This window comes from Acipenser ruthenus, chromosome 39 (genome assembly GCF_902713425.1).
Source record: "Acipenser ruthenus chromosome 39, fAciRut3.2 maternal haplotype, whole genome shotgun sequence".
NCBI classification, from domain to species: Eukaryota; Metazoa; Chordata; class Actinopteri; order Acipenseriformes; family Acipenseridae; genus Acipenser; species Acipenser ruthenus.
The window spans coordinates 4790554-4817194 of record NC_081227.1 but is presented as its reverse complement, the minus strand read 5'-3'; the positions used below and the strand labels follow the sequence as shown (position 1 = coordinate 4817194).

At 38.2% G+C, this 26641-nt stretch overlaps 1 long non-coding RNA gene across 1 annotated transcript in view; it reads left to right on the top strand.

Annotated features, from left to right (window-relative positions):
- The window catches only part of LOC131707296 (uncharacterized), a 39446-nt gene extending 22120 nt beyond the window's left edge, over window positions 1-17326 (top strand). Inside the window, exon 3 of the long non-coding RNA XR_009311088.1 lies at window positions 16572-17326. This is a non-coding gene — a long non-coding RNA (uncharacterized LOC131707296). The remainder of the gene's footprint in view (window positions 1-16571) is intronic.
- The last annotated feature ends 9315 nt before the right edge of the window (window positions 17327-26641 follow it).

Below are 26641 nucleotides of genomic sequence, written 5' to 3'. Positions count from 1 at the left end.
AGCATCCTATACTGCAGTAAATACACAAATAAACTTTTGTACTTTCATCTAGCTCTCAGATAATACATAAGCTTCCTTTTCTCATAAAGGCATTCAAACTCAGCCTTCCTCTTTCAGTTTATTTAAATCACCGGTTGGATGTGATCTCATGACTCACTCACTCACACTTTTGTTGTAGTTAAATAGAAAGAGGTCTTTCTGGGTCAGCGGAGAAGTATTCACTTAAATGTTTGAGTTTTCTGCTGAGGTAACGTGGATTCTGCTCCAGCGGTCATTGCTAGCAACTGGGGAGCGCTTGACAAACAGCTCCCACCCCCTACAGACCTGAGGAGTACAAGAACTCACGTTGGGAGGATTAAAGGGCAACAGTGGGAAAATCATGTAAAAAAAATGAGGGAATGCCTCTCCTTCCTGTCCTCCCGCTATCTTTAAAGCCTTGACTATGTAAGGGTTGGATTTAAAACAGATGACTAAATATTGTCCTATGTGTTCCCTAATCGGATGACAGATTGGTCAAAAAGTTGAAAGAAATGTGGGCTTGTCCTCCATATTTTAAAGTGGAAAATAAATAGAGCAGTATTTTTGAAAATGCTTATAGAGTAGCCATGGGAACAATAAGTATACCCACTATGAAATCTGTGTGAGGAATCCATTGTGATTAGTTCTTTTGTGCCAGGAAAACATGACTTTGGTAGATAAAAGCCTTGTTATGCATCTCTATTCTTCAATATTTACTTATTTTTTATTGCATGTGCACGAAAAGGGACACAAGTGATTTCATACAAATAAAAACAGTCAGCATATAAACCACAATCAGATTGATATATTAGGAAACAGAGAACACCATTTTTATTACAATGACCAGGAAACTAATTGCATGTGTATACATAAACATGTATTTCATAGTGCCAGTTTCTTTAGGGGTGTTATACAGTTTTACACAGCTAGTTTGTCTGAGAATACCCTGCTCTCATGATTACAGACAAGATGTTAGGACACGAAGAGCAGTAGCTGTGACCATTGGCACCCATGGACCTTTCTAGTCATTCTGTCCAATGACTTATTTGACCTTTCTTTTAGTATTACTTCATATGCCACCACTGAGTGATTTATAGTTATGGAGTCTTTAACCAGTGTTGGGCAGATTTACCAAGGACACAGATCAAAGACTGAAAAGGTCTGATTATTGATATTTACTGAGGATTCTGTTTGTCATGGACAAAAGAGCAAGACTGTCGTAACTAACAAACAATCCTGTAGTTTTGTGCTTTAAACGCAGATAATATGACAACACAACAGGCCTTAAAAGTCACAGCCTGTCACTTTATAACAAGGTTTCAGCTTTTAAAAGAGATTTATTTGAAAAGCTTGCGGTTGGTAATCTTCCAGTGTGGTAAGTGCATTAAATGAATGTTATTTTAATCACTCAAACAGTCTGATATGCAAAAGGTTGAGTTCCCCTCCCTCCTTTCTTTCCTGGGTAGGTAATCATGACCTTCACTGGCTTCTTAAAATAAAGACCTCTTTATATGTCTCGAAGGCCATTTCCTTCCTGTGATAGCTCCGCTTTCGATGCAAGACAATTCTTCTTCAACTCCGACACACCCGAAGCATTATAATCAGACACACATTCAATTATAATTTTGCTTCTGCATTTATCACTCAAACCTGCTATTAGTTTATAATTGGGTTTGCATTCTTTTTTTTGTGAGACTTGTTCCTCTTTCAGTTGTGTCAGGGCTGAAGCTAAAGCATAGATTTGCCACTTCACAGATAATCAGGGCCAACAGTTGGTAATTAGTGTATTTATGAGGCCTTTCAATTCTCCCCTCCTGGACGTGGCTGCACTCAATCTGAACTTCCTTATTATACGCCTGTTGACTCAGAATTGTGTGGCTACTTGTTCCTCTACTGCACTTCCTAATGGAAGCTGAAAATGAAGAGCAGCTCCTGAATGCACGCTGTATATTTTATTGATTTTAAGTACTCAGCTGTTTAATCTAATTTTCGTACAAATGCGATTTACCTCCAAGCGTCTCTTTCTTCTCCTGACCAGTCTCTGTAAAGGCAGAGTGCAAATGGTTGCTTCCAATCAGCGCTAATGATTTAAAACACTATTTATTTCTCTCTCTCTCTCTGTTGTGATTGCTGGTTTGCAGAAGTTGAACCCGGAGAACCGTTCCTCCAAAGCAGATCTAATTGAAGTTGCTGGATGTGCCTCAGTAAATACAGAAGGAGATCTCAGGAAGCTCGTCTCCTCTGTTAGCCTTGTGTTTATTGAGTCATGCCAGTTTTTTTTGCTTTATTTTCCATATTTATCCCTGCAGTTCAGGTAGTATGCTGATATCAGGCATTGATTGGAAACTATGTTGTGTTTCTGAAAGGAGGATCCACCCACTAATCACATACGTAATCACACTGTTCTTATAAATAGCCCTCTCGTCTACACCTCCTAGTCATTTCTTTGTTTGGTCCTCCTCCTTCCCTGCCTCCACCTTGCAGTGAGTCTTGTCCAGGGGGAAGGTGGCCCAGAGGGCCACTTGTCCTGCCCGCTGGCATTAGCTGGCATTCAGTCAATAGTCATTACATCATAGTTCAGTCAGCGTATAGGGACAGATATCAAGCTTCAATGTACAAGGCTTTAGGACAAATTATGTTACGTTTCATTATGGGCATGGTCACCTGTCAAATGCAATAAATAATTGTTAATTTCACATCTTTTGTGGATGTCTCCTTTTCTGAATCACGCATTATTTTAGGAGGCTTTTTTGTTTATTGACTGTTTATTAACTGTTAACAACAGCTTAGCAACACATTAATCATTGTTCCAATTGCAGAAAAAAAGGCTTGGGGCTGTAATCTGATATTAATGTTTTGTTTAAAAAACGGACACTTGAAATAATGACTGCAAATCCCTCTGGATTTTAATTCAGGAGCTGTTTTTTATTCATTAGTTAATGTATTGCATTTGTGAGCATTATTATCAGTAATGTAACCTTTATAGTCCATTGGAATTCATATGAACTATTGTTCAGATCAGTTGAATAGATAGCAGCAGGATGCAGCTGTTTTTATTGTGGTTCCTGGTACCTGGTCAAACTTCCTGGTCTGTCAGAACTAAGGCTGGGACCGAGGGAAACAGGAAGTTATGTCACGTACCAGTCAGCATGGAAGCCATAATAATTTTGTGAGGTCTTTTCAATTGATCTAAATATGGATTCAAATGTGAGTCTCTTAAGTGTATCACTGTCTTTCAAATGAATCCAAGACAGGTACTATTTTAATATTTAATCAATGGGGGTATTCAGATTCTTCACTCTTTAGATTAATTAGCTAAATAGACCCTGTTCATGTGTTGGCTGACCTGTTGGGAATCCAAGAGTAGCCAATCCTGAAACCCAAACAAGGCAGGAGAATGGCAATTATTGTGAGTGTGCTTGTCAACAATGGAAATGAAGTGTGACCCATTTGAAAGACAGTTGATGTGGGAAAGAAAACCTTCTTGTGGGAATCTGCCTGGGTCTTCAAGGTCAATTGGGATGGTTAACATTCCCGAAGCAGATGGTATGAGGGCCGGACTTCATTCACATAGAAAAGTGCAGCAGTGCGCAACGTCTTCAAAAAATATCCAAAATTAAAGGATTTATTCCTCATTCAAGTATAAAAAAACAATGCCTGCAAATTGATTCTGCCTTGTGGAAAATCAAATATATTTTTAAATAAATATGTTTATTTTATGCAGCATTTTGAACTTCTCATTTTTATCTAATTAGTGCCTGATCATAAAGCAATTATTTGACTGTACACAGCAGGCTTTGCAGCATGTGTCAAGGCGCAGCAGTCTAAAAGGGTCCATTGCTTTTCAGTTTTTAACCTCTCGCATGATGAAATTAGATAGAGAACAAAAATATATGAAAGGGGACCCTTTCTGACACCCAGCCGCTGTCTCATTTAGTCAAATCAACTGACTAAAATATATTTTAAACATACTTAGGAATTCAAATGCTTTAATAGAGTCCAAATAAAAGAATAGAAAATACATATTAGATATTAAACTTCCTGAAGCTATTAACTCCAAACCAGCACCATTTTTAATAGAAGTACCCTAGTAGTATAAGGATACCAAACCTGAGTAATACAACTCAGATATTTCATTGAGTGGCTTGTAATTAGTCTGTGGTAGCTTCCAATTCGTTTTAGAATTGCAATGGCTGTTTCTTCTTTTCAGAAAACAATGACGATTTGGAGTAAATCGATTCGGGAATCTAGCCTGTAGTCTCATGTTAATAATATAAGGTTAAATGTAACTATTGGTTGTTTTATAATTCTAAAAACGATACGGCATGTTGATTGTAAAATAGATAAATACTCAATTAAACACCGGTTATTCCTTGAGGTGTTCAGGACTTATTTATTCATCTTATTGGCCTGGGTGGATTATATATATATATATATATATATATATATATATATATATATATATATATATATATATATATATATATATATATACAGTATAGATAGATAGATAGATAGATAGATAGATAGATAGATAGATAGATATTACAGGGTTAAAGATAAATGGTGCTGCCTGAGTGTATAACCCCCAATGAGTTTATTCCAGCTGTATGCCTTTTACAACAGAGTTTTTTGTGTCACTTTTGATTCCTTAAAGCATTCTTAACACTTACAGTGAAACCAGAAAACCTTCCTAGCATTTAAAAGCACTGCACAATACAGACCTAAGAAATATTTAAAGAAAGCAGATGTATGTTTCTTTGAAACTATAGAGTGCCACTCAGTGTGGTTTTAAATACAAATAATGAAGAAATTGGAAATGGAGTACAAATTGACCACGGCTCAGCATGTTCAGCCAGTTTGTACGGATTCCTGTGGAGGACATCTCACTTCCCGTCAATAAAATAATTTGAAAACACATTATACTCTGTTTAAAAGGGGACCATTTGTCTAACCAGGTGGTTTTTAAAAGAGCCACAGGGTTAGTATCACACTGCTTCAGGTACTGACTGTGAAAATCAATAAAGCTCAGGCAACTATTGTATTTAACTGACTACTGTATTTAAAGGCGAAAGGCTGGTAGTTAAAAAATCGTTTTAGACATTTTAAACTGCGTTGGTTTAAAAAATGCAATGGAAATGTTTTGTCAATATTCATCATCAAAATACAGGGAAGGGAATTGCAAATGCGCAAAGCTTGGCAGTGTGTTTGTGGAGCGTGTAATAGACGTATCGTCTATTGCAGTGCACCGTACGCCAGTTTATTTTGTGTCTTTAACAATACACTACAGGTGGTTATATGTTTCCTAGACCCTTCTCTCCACTGCATATGCACAAAGGTGGTACGATTCTAAAGAAATTAAAGATGGTACGAAGTAAAAATGTCGGTAACACTTTAAAATAATGGCCTAAGATTCCTAATGAATTCCGGATGAATCCCACAGGAATAACAGCTGAATATCTTCGGCACTTCCTCCGAGTTCTGAAGCAATTCATTTTGAATTCAGCCCTGTTAATTCGTGTGGATTGAATTATCCATATTCACTCCATGTTCCTTTGAAACAAATGATGTTGATCACATGTATAAGGCATGCATTCGTGTATGAATCAACACTTCCCACAATCCCATGAATGCATGTTTTGTTACAAAGGAAAATGAAATGAATACGGGTAATTAAATCCACATGAATTACCAGGGCTGAATTCAACATGAATTGCTTCAGAAGTGGAAGTGCAGAAGATATTCAGGTGTCATTCCTTTAGGATTCAGCCGGTATTCATTATGAATTTGCGGCTATTATTTTGTAGTGTTACAGAAATGTCTATTCTAAAACTGCAACTTCAAAGGTTGCTTGGAAACAAATAACATGCAGAGGCAGGCATTATCCATGGCAAGCGTCTCAACGGCTCTTTAGAGAGATACGGTTTATTCCATTGCCAGGCATTCCTCATCGATGCACCGTTTGTTCAACATGTGTAAGGTAGTTGCTGCTAATGCTTTAAGTGCTCATCACAGAAAAGCACTCCTTTCCCATTAACACTTCTGATGCAATCTGCCAAATGTTTAGCGCACTCTGATTAAATGCACAAATGCAAACCATACCCACGAATGCATCATTAACAAGCAATAGATGTGGGTTGCATGTACCGTCAATTAGCACTCAATTATATAGCCTCAGTAAAGCTAAATGTAAAAATAATTACTATTTCAGATGTCATTTAATTACAGTTAACCTTATTGTGTGCTGCTTAAAGGACCTCCATAGGTTCCGAATACCAACAAACATACAAATATGAAGAAACCCCAAACTGGAATCGAGGCTGCACCAAAATAGAGCTATGCGTGTCAGATTATTATCATCTGTTTTATTTTATTTTATTATATCTATTTAGGATGAATGTCAGTAGTGGTTAAGGTGGAATGTGGAGTAGTGGTTAAGGCTCTGGACTCTTGACCGGAGGGTCGTGGGTTCAATCCCCGATGGGGACACTGCTGCTGTACCCTTGAACAAGGTACTTTACCTAGATTGCTCCAGTGAAAAACCCAACTGTATAAATGGGTAATTGTATGTAAAAATAACGTGATATCTTGTAACAATTGTAAGTCGCCCTGGATAAGGGTGTCAGCTAAGAAATAAATAATAATAATAATAATTTTCAGCCCACCGCTTACTCTAAGCATTGAACTGTACTTGAAAATTGGCTTGGCAACCTGAGTTTCAAATTACATGAATATTGGAAAAAAGGTCAAGGCTTTAAGCTGAGGTTTGATCTCCATGGATAAAAGATGTGTTGTCAGTATGAAGGTTATATTGCCAACTGCCAACTGACATACATTTTCTTTCCACAAATGTAATTATTTCTAGCCAGCCATGGGTTAAGAACAGGCCTTACTAACAGACACACATGCACACACAAAGTTGTATGCATAAAACCACATAGAACCTTACTTTTGTAATAGTGAATATTATTATTATTATTATTATTTATTTCTTAGCAGACGCCCTTATCCAGGGCGACTTACAATTGTTACAAGATATCACATTATTTCACATTATACAGATATCACATTATTTATTTATTTTTACATATAATTACCCATTTATACAGTTGGGTTTTTACTGGAGCAATCTAGGTAAAGTACTTACTTGCTCAAGGATACAACAGCAGTGTCCCCCACTGGGGATTGAACCCACAACCCGCTGGTCAAGAGTGCAGAGCCCTAACCACAACTCCACACTGCTGCCCACACTGCTACTCCACACTGCTGAATACAAGAGCAAATGGCATACAAAATGGCAGGAAACCCTACAGATGTACACAAACTGTTTAAATGTTTAGATGATTAAAATCCCAATTTATTTCCCCATGTTTCGGTATGTTTAACATGCCTTTATCAGGGGAACAAACAACTTATAGGCCTTTGATGCCATGGTAACCACACTCACTTGTTTATATTTAAAATGAATGCATGTGCTTGTGATGTCATTTACTACATGATTGTTAATGATGCAGCAATCTACTATTCCTTTCTATGTACACCTTCAGGCATCATGGTATTAAGTCTATTTATCCATTTATTTTCCTTTATTCTTCTATATTGCTCATAATATAATTGTATTGTAGGACATTCATGTTATTGTAAAATAGTTGTAAAAAATAGTGTATATATATATATATATATATATATATATATATATATATATATATATATATATATATTAAAATTGAACCAAATGGGATCTAATTTATATATAATTATAAAGACACAAATAAACTACAGAGATTTGTTGGCCTCTATACATAGAAGGCTTGATTTAGAAATCGACACAGTGGTGGTATTTAGATCCTCCAGCATTTGCATGATTAAAATAAAACTAACATCTACGCTTGTGTTCCTTCGTCAAAGGCAATGAATAAACCCAGGCGCATTAATAAACAGACCCTATATTCTCAATGTGAAAACAGACCCTATATTCTCAAAGTGAAATTAATGCACTCCCATTGATCTTAGACTTCATCTTCACACGGCGTGACCTCTCATTTGTGACCTTGTTACTGTGTAATATTTAAAGAATAGAAAAAGGAAATACAGGAGATGTAAAACACGGAAGATATCTGTGTCCCATTATTGCCATCTGCTAGAGTCAACACTCGCAGGCTTGCCACCGTAATGGAAGTCTCTTTTGTGTTTGACAGTTGCAATCTGCAGATCCCTGAGACTAAATGAAGCCGTGATTTGCCATGTTAGTAAGTGTGTCGCAGCTAATAAGAGAAGGGGGTGCCATAATGGATGGAATATTTGTGAAATCACAAATAGACGGGCTGCAGCAGGAGCAAGTAATAAAACTAATTGTTGCTCCATCTCTGCCACTCAGAGACGGCGGATGGGGTCACCAGAGGTTGGAACAGAACGGAATGAACAGCTGTTGCTACTGGAATACCGAAAGAGAAGAACTCAAAAAAAAAAATTAAAAAAAATGTATTATTTTTTTTTTTTCTTTCTGAAAGGCAAGGCTAAGTATTTTTAAATTAGAAATTCGACCTACGTTGATTATTTGTCTTTCCAATTTAGGGGAGAAAACTGAAAGCATTCAGGGCGTGCTGCATTGTTCTGCATTGTGATTTGAAAACAAACTTGACTCCACTTAGATGTATTGATGTGAATCAACAGAGTTCATGATAAATCATGATATGTGAAATTCAGTTTATTATAGAAGTGACCCTTACTTAGCGTATATGAAACTAGAAAGAAAACTAAACATACATACGTGGTGGAATGGGTGTGAAAACATAAAATGCATCTATCTATCTATCCATCCATCCATCTATCTATCTATCTATCTATCCATCTATCCACCCATCCATCCATCTATCTATCTATCTATCTATCTGTGACTTTCCCTGAGCTTTACAATGCTTCACCCTGCTTTCACTATGCTTTATTACACTTTGCTGTGCTTTTACAATTACACTTTTAAAATGGTTAAAATAAAGCATTGGATTTATTTTTAAAAGTTTATATATATATATATATATATATATATATATATATATATATATATATATATATATAAAAATTTATTTATTTCTTAGCAGACATCCTCATCCAGTGCAACTTACAATTCTTACAAGATATCACATTATTTGATACATACAATTACCCATTTATACAGTTGGGATTGAACCCACGACCCTCCAGTCAAGAGTCCAGAGCCCTAAGCAATACTCCACACTGCTATATATTAAATGGTACTAATTACACAATAAGCCCAAACATAATTGCCCAAGCATCAGTATACGTCATATACCATACGTACAGTCTATGAAAGGAGTAGCTTACTTAATGAATGTTGTCAGGGTAATACTAATAACAGTGACTACACTCACTTCGATCATTACATGTCTACCCACAAACCTTCAGCCTAATTGACTTTCTAAGGGCATGGTAAGCATATAGGGGCCACATAAATGCCTTGAGTGTGTCTAAATGACTGTAAATGTCCTTTGATTATATGTTCTTTACAGTACTACTATTTCATGCAGTTAAAAAAGCTCCTATTACTTCTGTTACTCTAGGCAGACCTTACATTTCTATTCTCCAACAGTATTTTAATTAGCCTGCCTAATAATGGCTGTCTTTTAAAGGGGCAGTGCAGATGTATAGGTCTGAATATCCTGCCTGACACAAAATAACTATCCAATTGGACATTGCACTTGTATGTTTAATATATATATATATATATATATATATATATATATATATATATATATATATATATATATATATATATATATATATATATATATATATATTGTAAAACAACTGATATTTATAAAGGTGATGTAGCTTAATAGTTTTTTCTCTGGGTTGCGTCAACACAATTGTGTTTATTACGCAGTCCGGAGAGCACTGTGCTCTGCAGACTTCGCTAGTTAAGGATCTAACCTTTGTTAAATTGACTAGAATTAATGAGCCTGTTTTAAAGATATGAGTTTATAGTGGAGGAAAAATGAAACAAAACATTATTTAACGGTGAATAAGCGGGAAACAGGAAAAAAATGTAACAAAAATCAATAGGAGCCATCAGTTAACACGCTCTCGGTGCTCGACGCAGCGGGAAATAGGAGGGAGAGTGGCGAAATGCAAATGCATTCTCCAATGAAGTTGCATTAAGCCTTCCCCATCAAAAGCAATAATGGATTAAAGGCCGCTGTTGCTCTACAGTTTGCCAGTCAATATTCTTTATTTCCTCCATAACCCCAATTTCATCTTCTTCCCACACACTTAGGAGGAGTCGATTTGCTGTCAATTGCCATCTCAGGCAGCGGCATTAATGCAGGCTCACAGAAGAATGACATACTGCATTATCACTTCACTCGCTTTCAAATTAGAGAATAATGCCGCCTCCTCGCTGCTTGTGACATGTTAACACTATCTGCTATTTGTTGTGATTGGGCTTAATGCATTGTGTCTAAAGATTTCGTCAGTCATTTGATGACAGAAATAAACCGCAGCCCACTGGGAAATCGCACTGATTAATAGAATTAGGCATTGCAGGAGAATCAATAAAGGAGGCGCTCATGTGATCCCTAGGAGACATGTGGCGTCAAGAAGACTTTGGTCACCGCTGAAGAGCACCCCTCCACCCCCCCAGCCCCGGACCACAATGCACTGCGCTTCTTCTAATAGGGTCTTTGGTCCTTGTGTGCCTGAAAAAAGCCGAGGATTAGCAGCCTTCCTCCATGTTCCTTCTGCAGCAAAGTACAATCTGTTCAATAACAGCCAACCCATACGGGCACTGCTCAGTGTGGATTATTTCAACACAATGTCACTTTGTTGTAGTAGAAATAATAAAAAAAAAAAAAAACTGGATGTTAGGTTTTTCTTTCTTTCTTTCTTTTTTTTTACTGTTGATGTGGGAAACATCTCCTTGGAAAGTTTATATATATATATATATATATATATATATATATATATATATATATATATATATATACAAGCCACCTGCAGTTTAAAAAAAAAAATCAGTAGGGCTTTTACTTTTATTTAATAAAGTTTATTTTGTATTACCGTTACGCATTTCGTGTAAATAGACGTGTACTTAACATTTATCCGTGCACAATACCCCAGGTTCAAACATCACGCCCACCATTCTGCACAAATATGAGACAATTCTGGAGTCAGTGAGTCCCTTTTCGATTTAGTCCTATAACATAAACGTAATATGTTATGTGAAATGTATTAAATTCGTGGACTGTGTAAAGATATCCTCTTATTTGTCTGTGTTTTTGAGCAATGTACATTAGCTATTGTACTGGGCTTTTACGAGACCTCACTATTTGCATGTTAGGAGCACACTCTTGTGACCAAACACTGCAGTGAAACTGAACTGTACTTCATGTATCATGTTCTTTGTGAGTTCACTACTGAAATTACATCTGCACAGTATTCGAGATTATTTTTACTTCTGTTATTGTCACGTAAGAGCTGTTGATAATGGCAAACATCACACAAACAGAGATCTTACATACAAGTTTTATTCTGTGGGGATGTACAATGACTGTCGCGGGTTTGCTGGTTTTAATGTAAATTTGCGGGTCTGACCCGCGAAATGCGTGACTTGGGTGGACTGTATTATTATACTATTCATTCAAAAGTCTTTTTGTTGATTGTGAAGTTGCTGTAGAAGACATAGACACCAGACAAAAAATTAAGGAAAATAAAATAACAAGCTAGTGGTCTTTCGACAAAAAATGACTATTTCAGTTAAGGTTTCCATCTAGGCATGGTGCAACTTCAACTATTCATTATCACGCAGATAAAGAAAAAAAGGGGAAAGGGTGACCTCTTGTGACCAAACAGTGCAACGTCTAATTAGTTCAATTCTACAGAAATGCAGCTGATGAAGACCCTGTGCACCACTGTTTTGCCTGTCAGGACCAATTCATTTAGGTTTGACTTTTGAGTTGATAATCTCGTATTAGAGATTTAAAGTGAGTGGTTTTAGCTTTAACCATTAACAAACATATAAGCACTTGGTCATGTGTTAGGAAGCAACCTGACAGTTAACAATTTGAACTAATAAAAGCATGTCCAGAAAAGGCTTTAAATAAATCAGAGGCAATTCCATTTTTGCCTGAAGTTGATACGTGCGTTTTCCAGTAACCCTAATCCTACAAAAGAACTGTATCAACATAAATAAGCTCCCCGGGGCTCATGGGAATGCAATACAGTTCTGCAATACAATAGCATGTGTGGATACAGTTATAAGTCTTGCAGAAAGGGCTCTGTCCCAGTCTAAGGTTTCCCCTGAGGGTAACAGTCATGTGGTCAGGTCAGGGAGATAGCTGTACAATGGCACTGCCAGTCCGGTGTGGTTCTGTACAATGGCACTGCTAGTCTGGTGTGGTTCTGTACAATGGCACTGCCAGTCCGGTGTGGTTCTGTACAATGGTGCTGCCAGTCCGGTGTGGTTCTGTACAATGGCTCTGCCAGTCCGGTGTGGTTCTGTACAATGGCACTGCCAGTCCGGTGTGGTTCTGTACAATGGTGCTGCCAGTCCGGTGTGGTTCTGTACAATGGCTCTGCCAGTCCGGTGTGGTTCTGTACAATGGCACTGCCAGTCCGGTGTGGTTCTGTACAATGGTGCTGCCAGTCCGGTGTGGTTCTGTACAATGGTGCTGCGAGTCCGGTGTGGTTCTGTACAATGGCACTGCCAGTCCGGTGTGGTTCTGTACAATGGCACTGCCAGTCCGGTGTGGTTCTGTACAATGGTGCTGCCAGTCCGGTGTGGTTCTGTACAATGGCACTGCCAGTTTTAAATACATTGTTTGTCTACAAAACAACACAATACTTAATTACTGCTAGCAAGTCTTAAATAACAGTACTGCAAAAACTGCATCTACTACTACTACTACTACTACTACTACTACTACTAATAATAATAATAATAATAATAATAATAATAATAATAATACCATTTAATGCAGTATTAGTATTTCAGGTTTATTATTATTATTAGTTTTGTTGTTTTTTTCAGGTCAAGTATGTATTTTGTAATGGAAAAGGGACTAGCTGACTCCATCTTCAATTAATATCATAAGTACGTATATGATAGGTTTAGTGAGATTTCTAAAGCCTAGATTTTTCCTTATCCCTTTAGCCTGTTGATTTCGTAAGGAATAAAGAGAGGCAACGGTTTGTTACTAAAACCCAGGTGGTGCAATTTCTGTTTTCTTACCTGTTTTATTCTCGCACACTTTTTTGTTTGTTTGTTTTGTTGATAAAGACACACGCTTCAGCTACCATCAGAACAAGAACATTCAAACTAATTTTAACCACAAACCACCAGCAACTATTCAGAGTTAAAAAATAAAACTGACTTATCAAGTACTGGGACTTATCAATTAAGACCTTGCACTGATAACTTCAATTCATATATTCCAATACAGCACACAGAAGCCCACAGTTACCAATAGATTGTGCGTAGTTTTGTATTAAGAGCGTTCTCTTATAAAAGTTTACTGTCATATTTTTGCAGTTTTGCCATGCTTCTCCCAAGCTTACTGTGCCATAGCTTACTCTGGTTTGCCATGTTTTTAATATGCTTTACCATACCTCGATATTCTTTGCAATGCTTACCTATGCTTTACCATGCTTTCACTATGCTTTATTACAGTTTGCTAGGCTTTTTACTGTGGTAAACTTTTACAAGGGTTTTTCAAAGGAAAATACCTATAGAAATGCCACAATAAAACAACAAACTCAAGTATCTCAAACGTTAGTGATCCCTGAATTTAAACAGCCAGTAATAAGACATGCAATAGTTCTTGGGGGGTTCAGTTCCTCTGGAAGTCCTGCTCCTGCAAGATGAGGATAAATGTCTTTATCTTCAAGTTCTGCTATAGATCAGGAAGCAAACAGAGCCAGGTGTTACAGAGATATAGAGATAGAAGACTAGAGACAACGTGTAACACATTAAATAAGAATCATGAAATCAATCCAACAGAGACATTGTTCTTAACGTTCGCTCTGTGCCTGCTCGTTCTGCAAGGATTTCAAGGATAACTTGATGTGTCAGTCAGCCCCATTCATTGTGACATCGCAATTGGTTTTGGTTTTGAGGTTTTTGGAAAGTCAATAAAATACCTATTAATTCAGGCTACCTTACGGCAGGGTTGACTATATATTGAATATATTACAACTACCGGTATATATATATATATATATATAAATAGCTTTCTTATGGAATAAATGCCGTACATTTTGAAGTTGGACGTGCTATTGCCATGCTTACTACATTTGTCATGGATATATGCTTTTTTAGCATAGTGCATTATGTGAAATAGGGTTAATGGTAACACTTTACATTAATTGTCTAATCAGTGTATTTACATAGTAGTTACTTAGTAAATGCATCTGTACTTCACATAATTACAATGCATTTAATGTGTAAAACTTTTTGCATATATCTGCAAGTACACAATTTCATCAAGTTAGGGTAAATGTAAGGATAAGAGCAAAATGATTTGCTGGTGCAAAACCCCCAAAAATGCAACGTATGTAAAGAATTGTGCTCACCTGGCGTTCTGCACCCATTATCAAATTTGCACGTTGCCATCATTAATCCTTTAAAATTATATTGAAATGCATTAAAATGAAGAAAAGATCATGGAATTGGGTGGGATCTGGATACTAAGCGGGTGCAAACATTATAATGTGATGTACGGATTTTGCCTTGCACATGGGCAAATGCTGACCCTCCAAAATCTTTACACCTCTTCTTACAAGGTGCAAACCATTGCAGAAGTGAATGACTAAGAGCTGTATAAAAGCACACACCTGCAGAGACCAGTCACGGGCTTCAGGATGGTTGCTGTGGTACACTTTCTGATGCGGCGACACTTGGCTCTTGTTGAGGAGAGGCAGGAAAATGTTCGGAGGAGAAGGGCAAGACGAAGAAGACCCTGCATATTCAATCCCAGGGTCACTTTGTTAGGGATGCCGGAGGATGCTGTGCTAAAGTGTTATCGTCTCACTCTGCAGGTCATCCTAGACCTAATAGATGAATTGAGGGATGAGCTAGATCCCAGCGTCAATCAAGGGACTGAAATCCCAGCACATGTGAAAGTGCTGTGTTCTCTGCACTACTTAGCCTCTGGTTCCTTTCAGACCACAGTTGGAATGTCTGGAGGGATAGACCAAGCTACCTTTTCCAGAGTACTAGGCAAATTTCTGGATGTCATGCTGAAAAGGGCAGGCCAATACATATCATCTCCTAAGGGTACTAGCATAACTGATGGCTGAGGCTTTTCCAAACAACATGACCTCAGCCGTAAGGACTCTCAGCTGCTTCTCAGAAAACCTTTCTTTTCCAAGAGGACTTTGCTGCCCTTCCTCATATTTGATTTGGTTTGTATTTTCGTGCTCCACAAATGTCATCCAGTGCCTACTGCTCTCCTAACCCCGTCACCTCTGGGCTGCAAGTGCGGCCGCTAAATAGACCGCTCATTGAGACCCTCATTATCATAATTGCAGATCATTATGTGTGTGTGTGTGTTGAGCAATTTGCATTGCTCTTAAGCTTACATAGGGCGCAGTGAAAAATAATTGCCTGACTGCAATGCAATTTGAATTTTGCATCTGCAATTATTTGCACTGTGCCTATACTTACATCGACCCCTTAATGTAAAGTGTTATCGGGTTAATCACCCTTAGGATTCGTGTTTGTCTTTAAGGTTATATTTTGATGAAGCTTTGTTTAAACTTGAATATATATTCTTAACTGAAGACCAGCGCAGCTCACAGGAATACTGCATTAGTCACAGCAGTGATTAATAGCACCATTTCTAGTTGACATTCATCAGACAGAGCAAATCACATTGCAGGCAATAACGCAGCAGCTTGTAAAGGTCACAATGGACAACTAATTGGAGAATATATAAAAAGGAGTTGCTTCAGGTTAGAACACACTGGAAACCAACAATAACTTCAAAGACAACCGATACATCTTGCATTGCCTGAATAAAAACAGGCTGAGAATTTATCTATTTAAAATGTAAGACTGAATATTTTATTAAAAAATAATGAACAAAAACAGCAGACCTTTCAAACTATGCAATACAGTGTAGCCTGTGTAAAATGCAATGTTTTGGCTCGTAGCTTCTTCAGTGCATTGTGAACTGATAAAGACCCTAGCTGAGACTTTACTTGATTGCCTATTTGAATGAGTTTCTTACCTCAGAATTGGGAGTGGGTGTTTTGAAGTTCTGAATGGTTTTATTTGATCTGTGAGCTCTTGTAAAATATTTTTTAAATCATAATATCCTGTTTATAGTCTGCAAAGTATTTCATTCACTTTATCTTCTTAAGTCCAGCTGTGAGTAACATTTTAATGAAGGTCTTAGTATGTTGTTTAACCTGGTAGCCCGGGGATCATGTGACTTTTTGTTTTTTTTATCTGCTCACAGTAGAAGCTCAGTGACTCTGTCTGGAGTCACTGGGACCTTTCACCTCCTGTTTCTTCTTTGTTTTGTTTCTGAATTTTCCAGAATCTTTGAGAGGAGGGGAGGCCTCAGTATCCACAAGCCCACTCCATTAATCTGGAATTAATGGTCATAATCCTAGAAAGAACAGAAGCTGCCATTGTGGGAGATGCTGGCAGGTGCTCAGAAATGGAATAAAGGAGCTACGAGGTAATCACCAGAGATGTGTTCCTCCTTGTTTCATCCCTTATGAAGATTACTAACATACGGTCTAATGGCTTTGCAGAGATGAGATCTGAAGACAATGCTGCTGCAGAGATAACAAAATAAAAAGAAATAGCTTGTTGCCTCTTGTAATGACCATGGAAACTATACAAAGACAGGGGCTTACTGTAATTTACTCATTTACATACAGCGCTTCTGCAATGCTAAAGCCCTGTAATACCTTATTTGCTATACTGTGGCAGTCACATTTGTTATTCAATTGAACCATGAAAACTAAAAAGATGTTGCTGCACAATTAAATGAAATTAAGCCAATATATAATAAAATGCCAATGGCTATTATGCTACTATTGTGCGTTATACAATATTTGAATTGGACAACACAACTCTGTATAGCTACTCAAAATCACAGACAATAACATACTGTACAATATCTTGCTGCTCTTTACAATTCTTACCTATGCCTTAACCTACTTTCACTGTGCTTTATTACACTTTGCTCTGCATTTACTGTGGTAAACTTTGACAAGGGTAATAACACCTGTCTTGAAGATCCAGTAATTGTGTTTTAAAAGATGCTTTGCAATTTAAACCATATGGGATACGGTCAAATCACTTTGGAATAATGTCTAAGGGGGGGGGGGGGGGGGGCAATAACAACCAGTAAATATTTTATGGTTGTACGATAAATAATGGAATGTACTGGTAAGGCCTTTTTTCCCCCTCAGTGATTCAGAACTGTTCCCTCGCAGGATTGAGTTTGTATTTATGCCCTACTGATTTTGTGCAGATGCCTGGCTGATAACTAGCTTGGTAGGACACCACTAAAATATGTGCTTTAAAATGCTGATTAAAGAGAATTATTATTATTATTTATTATTATTATTATTATTTATTTCTTAGCAGACGCCCTTATCCAGGGCGACTTACAATCGCAAGCAAATACAAATACATTCAAGTGTTACAATATAAGTCATACAATAAGAACAAGAAATACAATAATTCTCAAGTGTGACAAACCACAATTCAATAATACAGCAGATAATAGTGAAAGTTACATCAGGATATGATTAAGTAGTGATAGTTACATCAGGATATGATTAAGTACAAAATACTACAGATTAAACACTTGGGAGATTACAATATTCTGAGGTACAGGATTAAATGCAGTAAAATAGGGGGCAGATAAGAGCAAAATAAAGCATATTTAAATGAAGGGTGATAGTGTCCCAGGATACAACAGAGGAGTTCTACAGGTGCTGTTTGAAGAGGTGAGTCTTAAGGAGGCGCCGGAATGTGGTCAGGGACTGGGCAGTCCTGACATCTGTAGGAAGGTCGTTCCACCACTGCGGAGCAAGGGTGGAGAAGGAGCGGGCTCGGGAGGCAGGGGAGCGTAGCGGAGGTAGAGCCAGTCTTCTAGTGCAGGCGGAGCGGAGAGATCGAGTGGGGGTGTAGGGAGAGATGAGGGTCTGGAGGTAGCTGGGTGCAGTCTGATCAAGGCATCTGTAGGCTAGTACAAGAGTCTTGAACTGGATGCGAGCGGTGATCGGGAGCCAGTGCTGGCGCTAAAATAAGCTGCTTGAATAAATGTTGTTACCCCTGCTTGGCAAAAGAACCAACTAAACTGTGTGGAAACCAATCAAATAGCAAAATCAACTGCTAATCAATTTAGCCACTCACCTGGTACTAATCACACACAAACTCAGCCAATTCAAACACCACCTTACAATGTCACCAAATGTAGTAGTTACAATTACAAAAAGCAGGAACTTATCTATCTGCCTCTCTCCCTGGTTCCCTGAATTCTTTAAATGGACTGGAAGAGAAATGCGGACCCCGAATGGGGCAGACAGTTGTAGTCTCAGATATACTGCCTTCTTTAGCTTTCCACAGTGCATAATTCAGGGAGCTAGAAAGTAGAGACAGAATTCTCTAGCATTTCATACTGCTTACCCCCGGAGGCCTGAGTCTGAAACTACCGTCATAAGTGAAACACTGGTCTCAACCTAGCACCATGTGGGTCAGGGTTGTGGGTCAATTCCTATTTTTCAATTCTGATTCCTTTTTAAATTGCATTCCCAATTGCAATTGCCTTTTAATTCCACCACACCATTGATCAAAATTGCAATTAGCAGTATCCTGTTAAAATGAGCTCACAGCGAGGGGCAACGGCTTAGTTAAACTGAAGTCACTGTTTGCTAGTCAATGAAACTGACTTCAAATGACAACAGTTGGACAATCACAATAATCATTATGTCTCTAACATATCAATTCCATATTCCTTCGAAGGAATTGGGAATTGATTTTAAAATGGAGCAGGAATTGAAAAGCAGGAATTAACCCCAATGCTGGTGTGGGTATTAGTCTACACCACAAAACCACTGAGAGTTTTCTTAAACTTGAAATATTTGTCATGCCTGTTATTAACCCATAGAAAAATACTTTGCAGGTTGTGCCCACGTCATATCTTTATATCTGTCTCAGGGGTGTCTCTTATGGTTTTAGGAGTGCTGTCTCCTCATTCTTTCTTTGTTCTGCAATGCCGACCGACAAGTGGATCTTGTACTAAAGACACATATTAGTATATTATGAGTAGGACTTGAAGTTTTCAGGTTTTATTTTTGATCACATGATGTCCCTTTAAACTTAAAAGCTGTTTATTACAAAACAACGTCACTTGTTTTTACCTTCATCTCCTGACTGAGCCTGATTCTCTCATTAATTCCGGCTTAATTTTTATTTCAAACAGACATGACAAACTATGTCAATAGCTCATCGCTGATCCTAATTGCATTTCATTCTTGCAGTCACCTAGTTTATCATTGTGCCTTTAGTATTTTCACTCGTTTAACAGAGCTGCCCTGACAGATTTCTTTTCAGCATAAAATATTCATCCATCCTTTAAAATCTCCTTGATTTGTAGCAAACAAATATCTTAAACCCAGTCTTTAATTAGTAGTTTTCTTTTTATTATGATGCTTAACAACTACTAATTAACATTTAAAGGGAGGTAGAGATTTTGAAAATAAGAACTGAAAAGTTCAAGCCCTAATTATGAGTCAGGTTGTGAGTCATTCATTTTGAATTCAGCCCTGTTAATTCATCTTGATTTCAAAACATTCAGGTTCCCCTTTCCCCTCCATCCATTCCTAATGAATTCACTGTTTATTCTTCACTAATTCATACCCACCAGGGGATTGTGGGAAGTGTTAATTCATCCATGAATGCATGCACATGATCAGTATTATTTGTTACAAAGGCACATGGAGTCAATGCAGGTAATTAAATCCACATGAATTAACAGGGCTGAATTCAAAATGAATGACTTCAGAACTCAGAGGAAGTGCAGAAGATATTCAGGTGTTGTTCCTGTGGTGTTCAGTCAGAATTCATTATGAATTTGCAGCCATTATTTTAAAGTGTTACTCTGGTTCCCTACCCGCATTACACAGTGTGGTTTATTGTCAGTATCGATCAATGCCTTTCACTCACCACTTGTATGAAACATCATACAAATCAGGAGGCGAATGCATCAGTCCCCAGCCACTCACACCTGTCATGCACCCATCTCTCCTCTCCCCCAGAAAGCCCTGCACTTTCTCCTTTTGTCTCTGGAGCAGAAATCCCTCTATTCTGTCTGTCAGCCTGAGGGCTCTCTCTTAGCTCTCTGTGTCTCTCACAGTGGAGGATGAAGTAGGTCTCAGTCTCTCTCTCTCCCTCTCTCTCTCTCTCTCTCTCTCTCTCTCTCTCTCTCTCTCTCTCTCTCAATCATTGCATGCTGGTATTCATCATGCGAACCAGACATTTTTCTAATCAGCTTTATTGATCACAGCAGCGTTGACTGTCGAGGGAGCGACTGGTATTATACGGATGAATTGTAAAGCAAGAAACAGTTAGGAAAGACGCTGGTAAAGGAAAGTTGTGAAGTTTTGTATTAATAAAACTCACTACACCTTTAAAATTGAATAATGACACTAAAGTATAGCAATCTACATTCAGTGAGCTGGTAACACATTTTGGGTTACAATTACAAAGCTCTTCTTAGCACCAAATTGTCATGTGGTCTGTGCACAGTTTCTTATTCCCCAAATACCAAACCATAAATAAACACGATTTAAGGGCTTGCACAGTAATCTCTGTATTGCTATCGTAACTGTAACTGTAAAAAATATATCTTTTGCTTGTTTTATTCCAATACACTTTTTGTCCATAATAAGAATGCAATACCCATTGTCTACCAGAAGAGGGCAGTAAGGCTCCAATGCTAACTTTTAAAGCTCAGTTATCTACTGTATTTTCACGATTACACTTTTCAATGATGAAAAGCAGACAGACTGACATAGACAGACAGATTACAGGACATATTTAGGGGTCTATGATAATAAGATCATTTCGGTTTTTAATTAAACTCCTCGAGCTCCGGTGTGTTTCCATGTTAAGCTCACTTTTTCTTTTTCGTTGTGGAGACAGATAAGAATATTACTAACACTATTCATTATCCAGCATGCAGCACATTATAATGTCCCTGCAGCAATCCCATTTCAATAACGAGTCTTTACAGCAAATGGCACCAATAATAGCATTTAAATGTGCAGCAGTCACACCATTGCTGAAAAAACCTACCTTAGACCTGGAGAGCAGTGTGGAGTAGTGGTTAGGGCTCTGGATTCTTGACCGGAGGGTCGTGGGTTCAATCCCAGGTGGGGGACACTGCTGCTGTACCCTTGAGCAAGGTACTTTACCTAGATTGCTCCAGTAAAAAACCCAACTGTATAAATGGGGAATTGTATGTAAAAATAATGTGATATCTTGTAACAATTGTAAGTCGCCCTGGATAAGGGCGTCTGCTAAGAAATAAATAAATAATAAAAAAAAATAGACCTGGAAATGTTATGTAATTATAGGCCTATATCTAATCTGCTGTTTCCGGAAAAAATATTGGAACGTACAGTGGCTAATCAATTATGTAATCACCTAGTGCAACATAATCTTTATGACCCTCTTCAGTCAGGATTTAGACCTCTACACAGTACAGAAACAGCCCTTGTAAAGGTGATAAATGATCTGTTCATGGCTGCGAATTCTGGAGCATTATCCATCTTGGTAGTTTTGGACCTTAGTGTCGCATTTGACACTGTCAGCCATGATATTCTTATTAGTCGTCTGGAGACATCTGTTGGTATCTCCGGCACTGCGTTGTGCTGCTTACATCGCATCTGTCGGACAGGAAGCAATTTGTTTCGAAGGGGGTTATTCGTCCAATTCCAGTCCGGTTTCCACAGGTGTCCCACAGGGCTCTATTCTGGGGCCTTTGTTGTTTAATATCTATATGCTACCACTTGGCCAGATAATTCGTCACCATGGAGTTCGTTTTTATTGTTATGCGTATGTTCGAAATGTTACCACAGTAACATTTGGAGTTTAACCATGCTTTCCCCATGGTGATACTATGCATTTACCATAGTTTAGCCTGGTTTGCCATGTGTATTCATATGATAAACTTTTGCATCTTCTCTATGCCCCAACTAACTAACAGCTAACTGCTCCAGATCTTATATAGAGCACAGCTGTCCCGTATCAGTTGAAGCTCTTCACTGCCCGTCACGGTTTATCCTACTTCTGTAACTTGAGACACAGAATACATTCTTGGAGGTACGTGCTTTATAAATGTGTAATCGCATCACGGTATTAAACACCATACAAATCAGAATGCGAACATCAGTCCCCAGCCAGTCACACTTGTCATGCACCCAAGGGCATTTAAAATATTTATTAAATGCTGTGGTTCTGTTTTTGATATTTATGAGGACAGCTCTTAAATCTATTATTCAGATTATATTCCCAGGCACGATATTCCTTCCATCATCTTTATCTGAAAGCAGAAGTGCTGTGTCAGTTACAGTAAACACCATGGTTGTTGGTGGCCTGTGGCCATAAGAGAGCTTTTCAGCTGGCTGTGGGTTGGATGGGAGAACTCCAAACAACACCAGCTGTTGTCGGAGAGGGTGCTGATTGCCCTTTAACATCGTATCCACATGGAACATATGCCATTTGGGCATATTTAAGACGAGACTTGTTTGATTAACATTACTACTGGTCCCCTGTTATAAGAGATTTCTTATTTACAAACTCGCAGTTGGTGGACAACAAATCAGACATGCATAAAAGGGTGTTAAACAGGTAAATGAAATACGAGTAGCTTCAAATAGAATTTCTTATTTCTTTTTATATCCCTTTTTTGCACCCATTCTCAGTAGTTCTTAATGCAATTACTCAGATGATGATAATTATTATTATTATTTATTTATTTGTTTATTTAGCAGACGCCCTTATCCAAGGCGACTTACAGAGACTAGGGTGTGTGAACTATGCATCAGCTGTAGAGTCACTTACAACTACGTCTCACCCGAAAGACGGAGCACAAGGAGGTTAAGTGACTTGCTCAGGGTCACACAATGAGTCAGTGGTTGAGGTGGGATTTGAACCGGGGACCTCCTGGTTACAAGCCCTTTTCTTTAACCACTGGACCACACAGTCTCCTTATTATTACAATACATTTTGTGGCATGTTTCTGCAAACGTACTTTCACCTTGCTTTAGGGGCGGATCTTCAGTTCGATTGGCTATAGATCTCAATCTAGATTAGGGGCATATGCATTGCCAACAAAAAGACAGTTGAGTCAGTGTCAGATCAAGAGATGGCGCTGTCTTATCCTTCTATAAAGACACATTGCCTGATCTCACCTAAGTTACATGTACAATATCTATGGCAGGCCACTAGCAGAGCATCTCCTGATCATCAATGGAGTAATTGTGAATAGAACCAGGATGATCGACTGCAAACATCAGAAAAAAGCAAGAGGAAAGCAAAACTAAAATGAAAGTTCCCATGACACCTACACTGGGGCGAGGGCTTCACTCAGTTCATTATGACTATGTTAAATAAATAATACAGTACGTACACAACTCTCCATCAGTACTGGCACTCCGTGTACGAGGAGTTTTGTTAAAGCACATTTTTAAAATCCGGTATGCCTCACTGAATGAGATGTCGTATTGTGTAGCTGTCTTGTTATGTTTTACTTTTTGACACGCTGACCACACCACGGTATAATCTTCTACAGAGTGCATTCGCCTAAAATGCAACAGAAGGTAGGAAACAAAGAAGCTGCTGCCAGTTTATTTGATGTGATCAAAACTCAAGCTAGCTTTTTTTCCCATTTTCACATTCAGTACTAACAGCTGATAAATACTTTTGTGACAGCAAGTCAAAAGAATAATAATAATGGGGCAAGAGGCAGTTAAAAGGCATTTTTGTAATTTTTACTTTTTTTTTTGCATGAGCTCCACTTGACACTTGAGCAGGTGGAGGGTGTTATGTAATTGGGAGGGTTAAGGGGATAAGGCCTGACTGCATGGATCACTGTACTAACCTGTTATTAGGCTTAGCATAGCTCCAGGGAATAAACATCAGTGTCATTTGAGCAACGGGAGTGAAGGATACAGGACTGTTTATCTGTCAGAGCTGCTGATGAGAGGGTTATAATCTATAGGGACCGAGTTAAGTATAACTTGAACATCAGAGCTGTATCTTACCATAATCTATTGCTTTTTATTCCTCAAGTGAATAAACAGGGTTAATAAATAAGCCTGTTTCGATCAGTTTCTGTTAAGCACGTTTGCTCCTGGTGAAGAGAGGGATTTGGCAAAGTGAAATAACTTGCAATGTATAGAGGCAAAAAGACTTCAAAAGAGCATCATGAATCTAAAGAAATAAGTCTTCATCTGCTGGAAAGGAAAAATGCCCTGAAATCAATGCATTTCCAAATGTATTTTTCAATACATTTTCATCTTGAAGGCGACACGTATTCATAATGAAGTGGAACCGAACAGGAATACAAGACGATCTACTGGAATTGGTGTGCCAATATTTTGATCAAGCAAACAGAACTCTGTTCAGTTCAGTGTGGCAGTGCCCTGCAGGGGAGCTTCTCGATATTTTGTCCTCTGTCCCGTGGCTACCATAGTCTTTATAATCTGGCATTTTTAAAAGATACTATGAAGACATCAGCCCTATAATTAAAATGTAACCCTGACGTTTCCAAGAATCAGCGAGCTAATAAATGCACAGGGCTGTGGGGCACATTCTACAAACACAGGCATAGCAGAGTGTTATCTATTCATGCTAAGAGGAGGGAATTATGTTTTATAACCCTGTGGAGTAGCAGTGGATGAGTCATGGGCTGCATTATGATCTTGTCTGACATATGTGCACAAGCCTCCCACCTCTTAGCTTTCTGGAGGTGTAGTCAGTGATATGAAGTATGGAAGAGGTACTGGGGAGGCAGTGTGGGCCAGTGGTCAAAGAAAAGGGTTTGTAACCAGGAGGTCCCCGGTTCAAATCCCACCTCAGCCACTGACTCATTGTGTGACCCTGAGCAAGTCACTTAACCTCCTTGTGTTCCGTCTTTCGGGTGAGCCGTATTTGTAAGTGACTCTGCAGCTGATGCATAGTTCACACACCCCAGTCTCTGTAAGTCGCCTTGGATAAAGGTGTCTGCTAAATAAACAAATAATAATAATAATAATAATAATAATAATAATAATAATAATAATAATAATAATAATAATAACAGTAAATTCACCTCTCAATACAACAGACCTATAGAACACCTTTAGCAATTACCACTGGCTATCATCACATCCTTGTCATACAAGGACATGACACAGATCCGACCCTAACAAAGGCTGATTTCAAATTGAACACAGGAATTACAGGTACTGTAGAGTACAGTTCTTTTAAAAAATTGATACAAGAGTGTGGCTTTAACTAGATCTTGTGTGGTGCAAAGGAAATAGACAGCAGGTTACTTGCATAAGACACTGGCCATCATTTTGGGTCACTGGTTCACACTGATAGTTCAGTATAATGCCCTTGCTGGAAAATAATACTTGACCACAGCTCTTGTCTCTAGAAATGTACTTCAAACGTGCCCATGCCACTTGCTCATTGACGTCATTGTAGAACCAGCACAGCCTTAAAGAGTTCCCACAGAGGACAGCCAAGGTGTGATCACAATGCTACAGACAGTCAATAATCAATTCGTGTAAATAGTTAGCCGTTTCACGAACTTTAAACCGCTGGTCACTGTGGGCTAATTGGAACTCAGTTTGCCGCACGTTCTGGATTGAAAACCAGGCCTCTACGGGTTAAGGAAAGAAAGGATGTAGATGAAACAAAAAATACAAAAGCTACCTCAAGGCACAGATTGGCAACAATTCACCTTTCATTCCGAACAGATTGTGAGTCTTGCTGCGCACCGCGTGAAGTTATATCCTGTAAAGCCTTTGTTGAAAAAGACGGAAAATGTTCTGTGGAGAAAAGATTGAAAAAAATAAATAAATAACTAAAACAAATAATAAAAAAAAATGACTTGAAGCCAAACCGTCTTATTCTTGCAGACGTTCTACGTAGCTTTAAAAACGTCCACTTCACGCTGACTTGGTCCCCCTGGACTAATATTCATAGATTGTACTATGAAAAAAGCCTCCCCCATTTACTTTCATACATTAAAATTAAGAATATAACTTTGCAAGATTAGTTTTTTCTTTGTTTTTTTTTTTGTGTTTTTTTTTTCATTCAAAACTTTTCCCACGGGGGACTAGATGTCAGAATTAAATCATAGCTTAATCGACGAAAATTAGTCCAGGTGACCATTTTTCGCGTGACATCGGCATCTCCCACACATTAAATACAGTCAGTAGACTGCTATTGACAGTATTACAAAAAGTCAGTAAAACAGGCAAATATGATAACCGACTACCATTATCATACATATACAGTCATTTACAAGGGATCTTAAAATAAGGAGCACAAACATAATCCCTACGTTTAGTTAACTATTGTTGACTT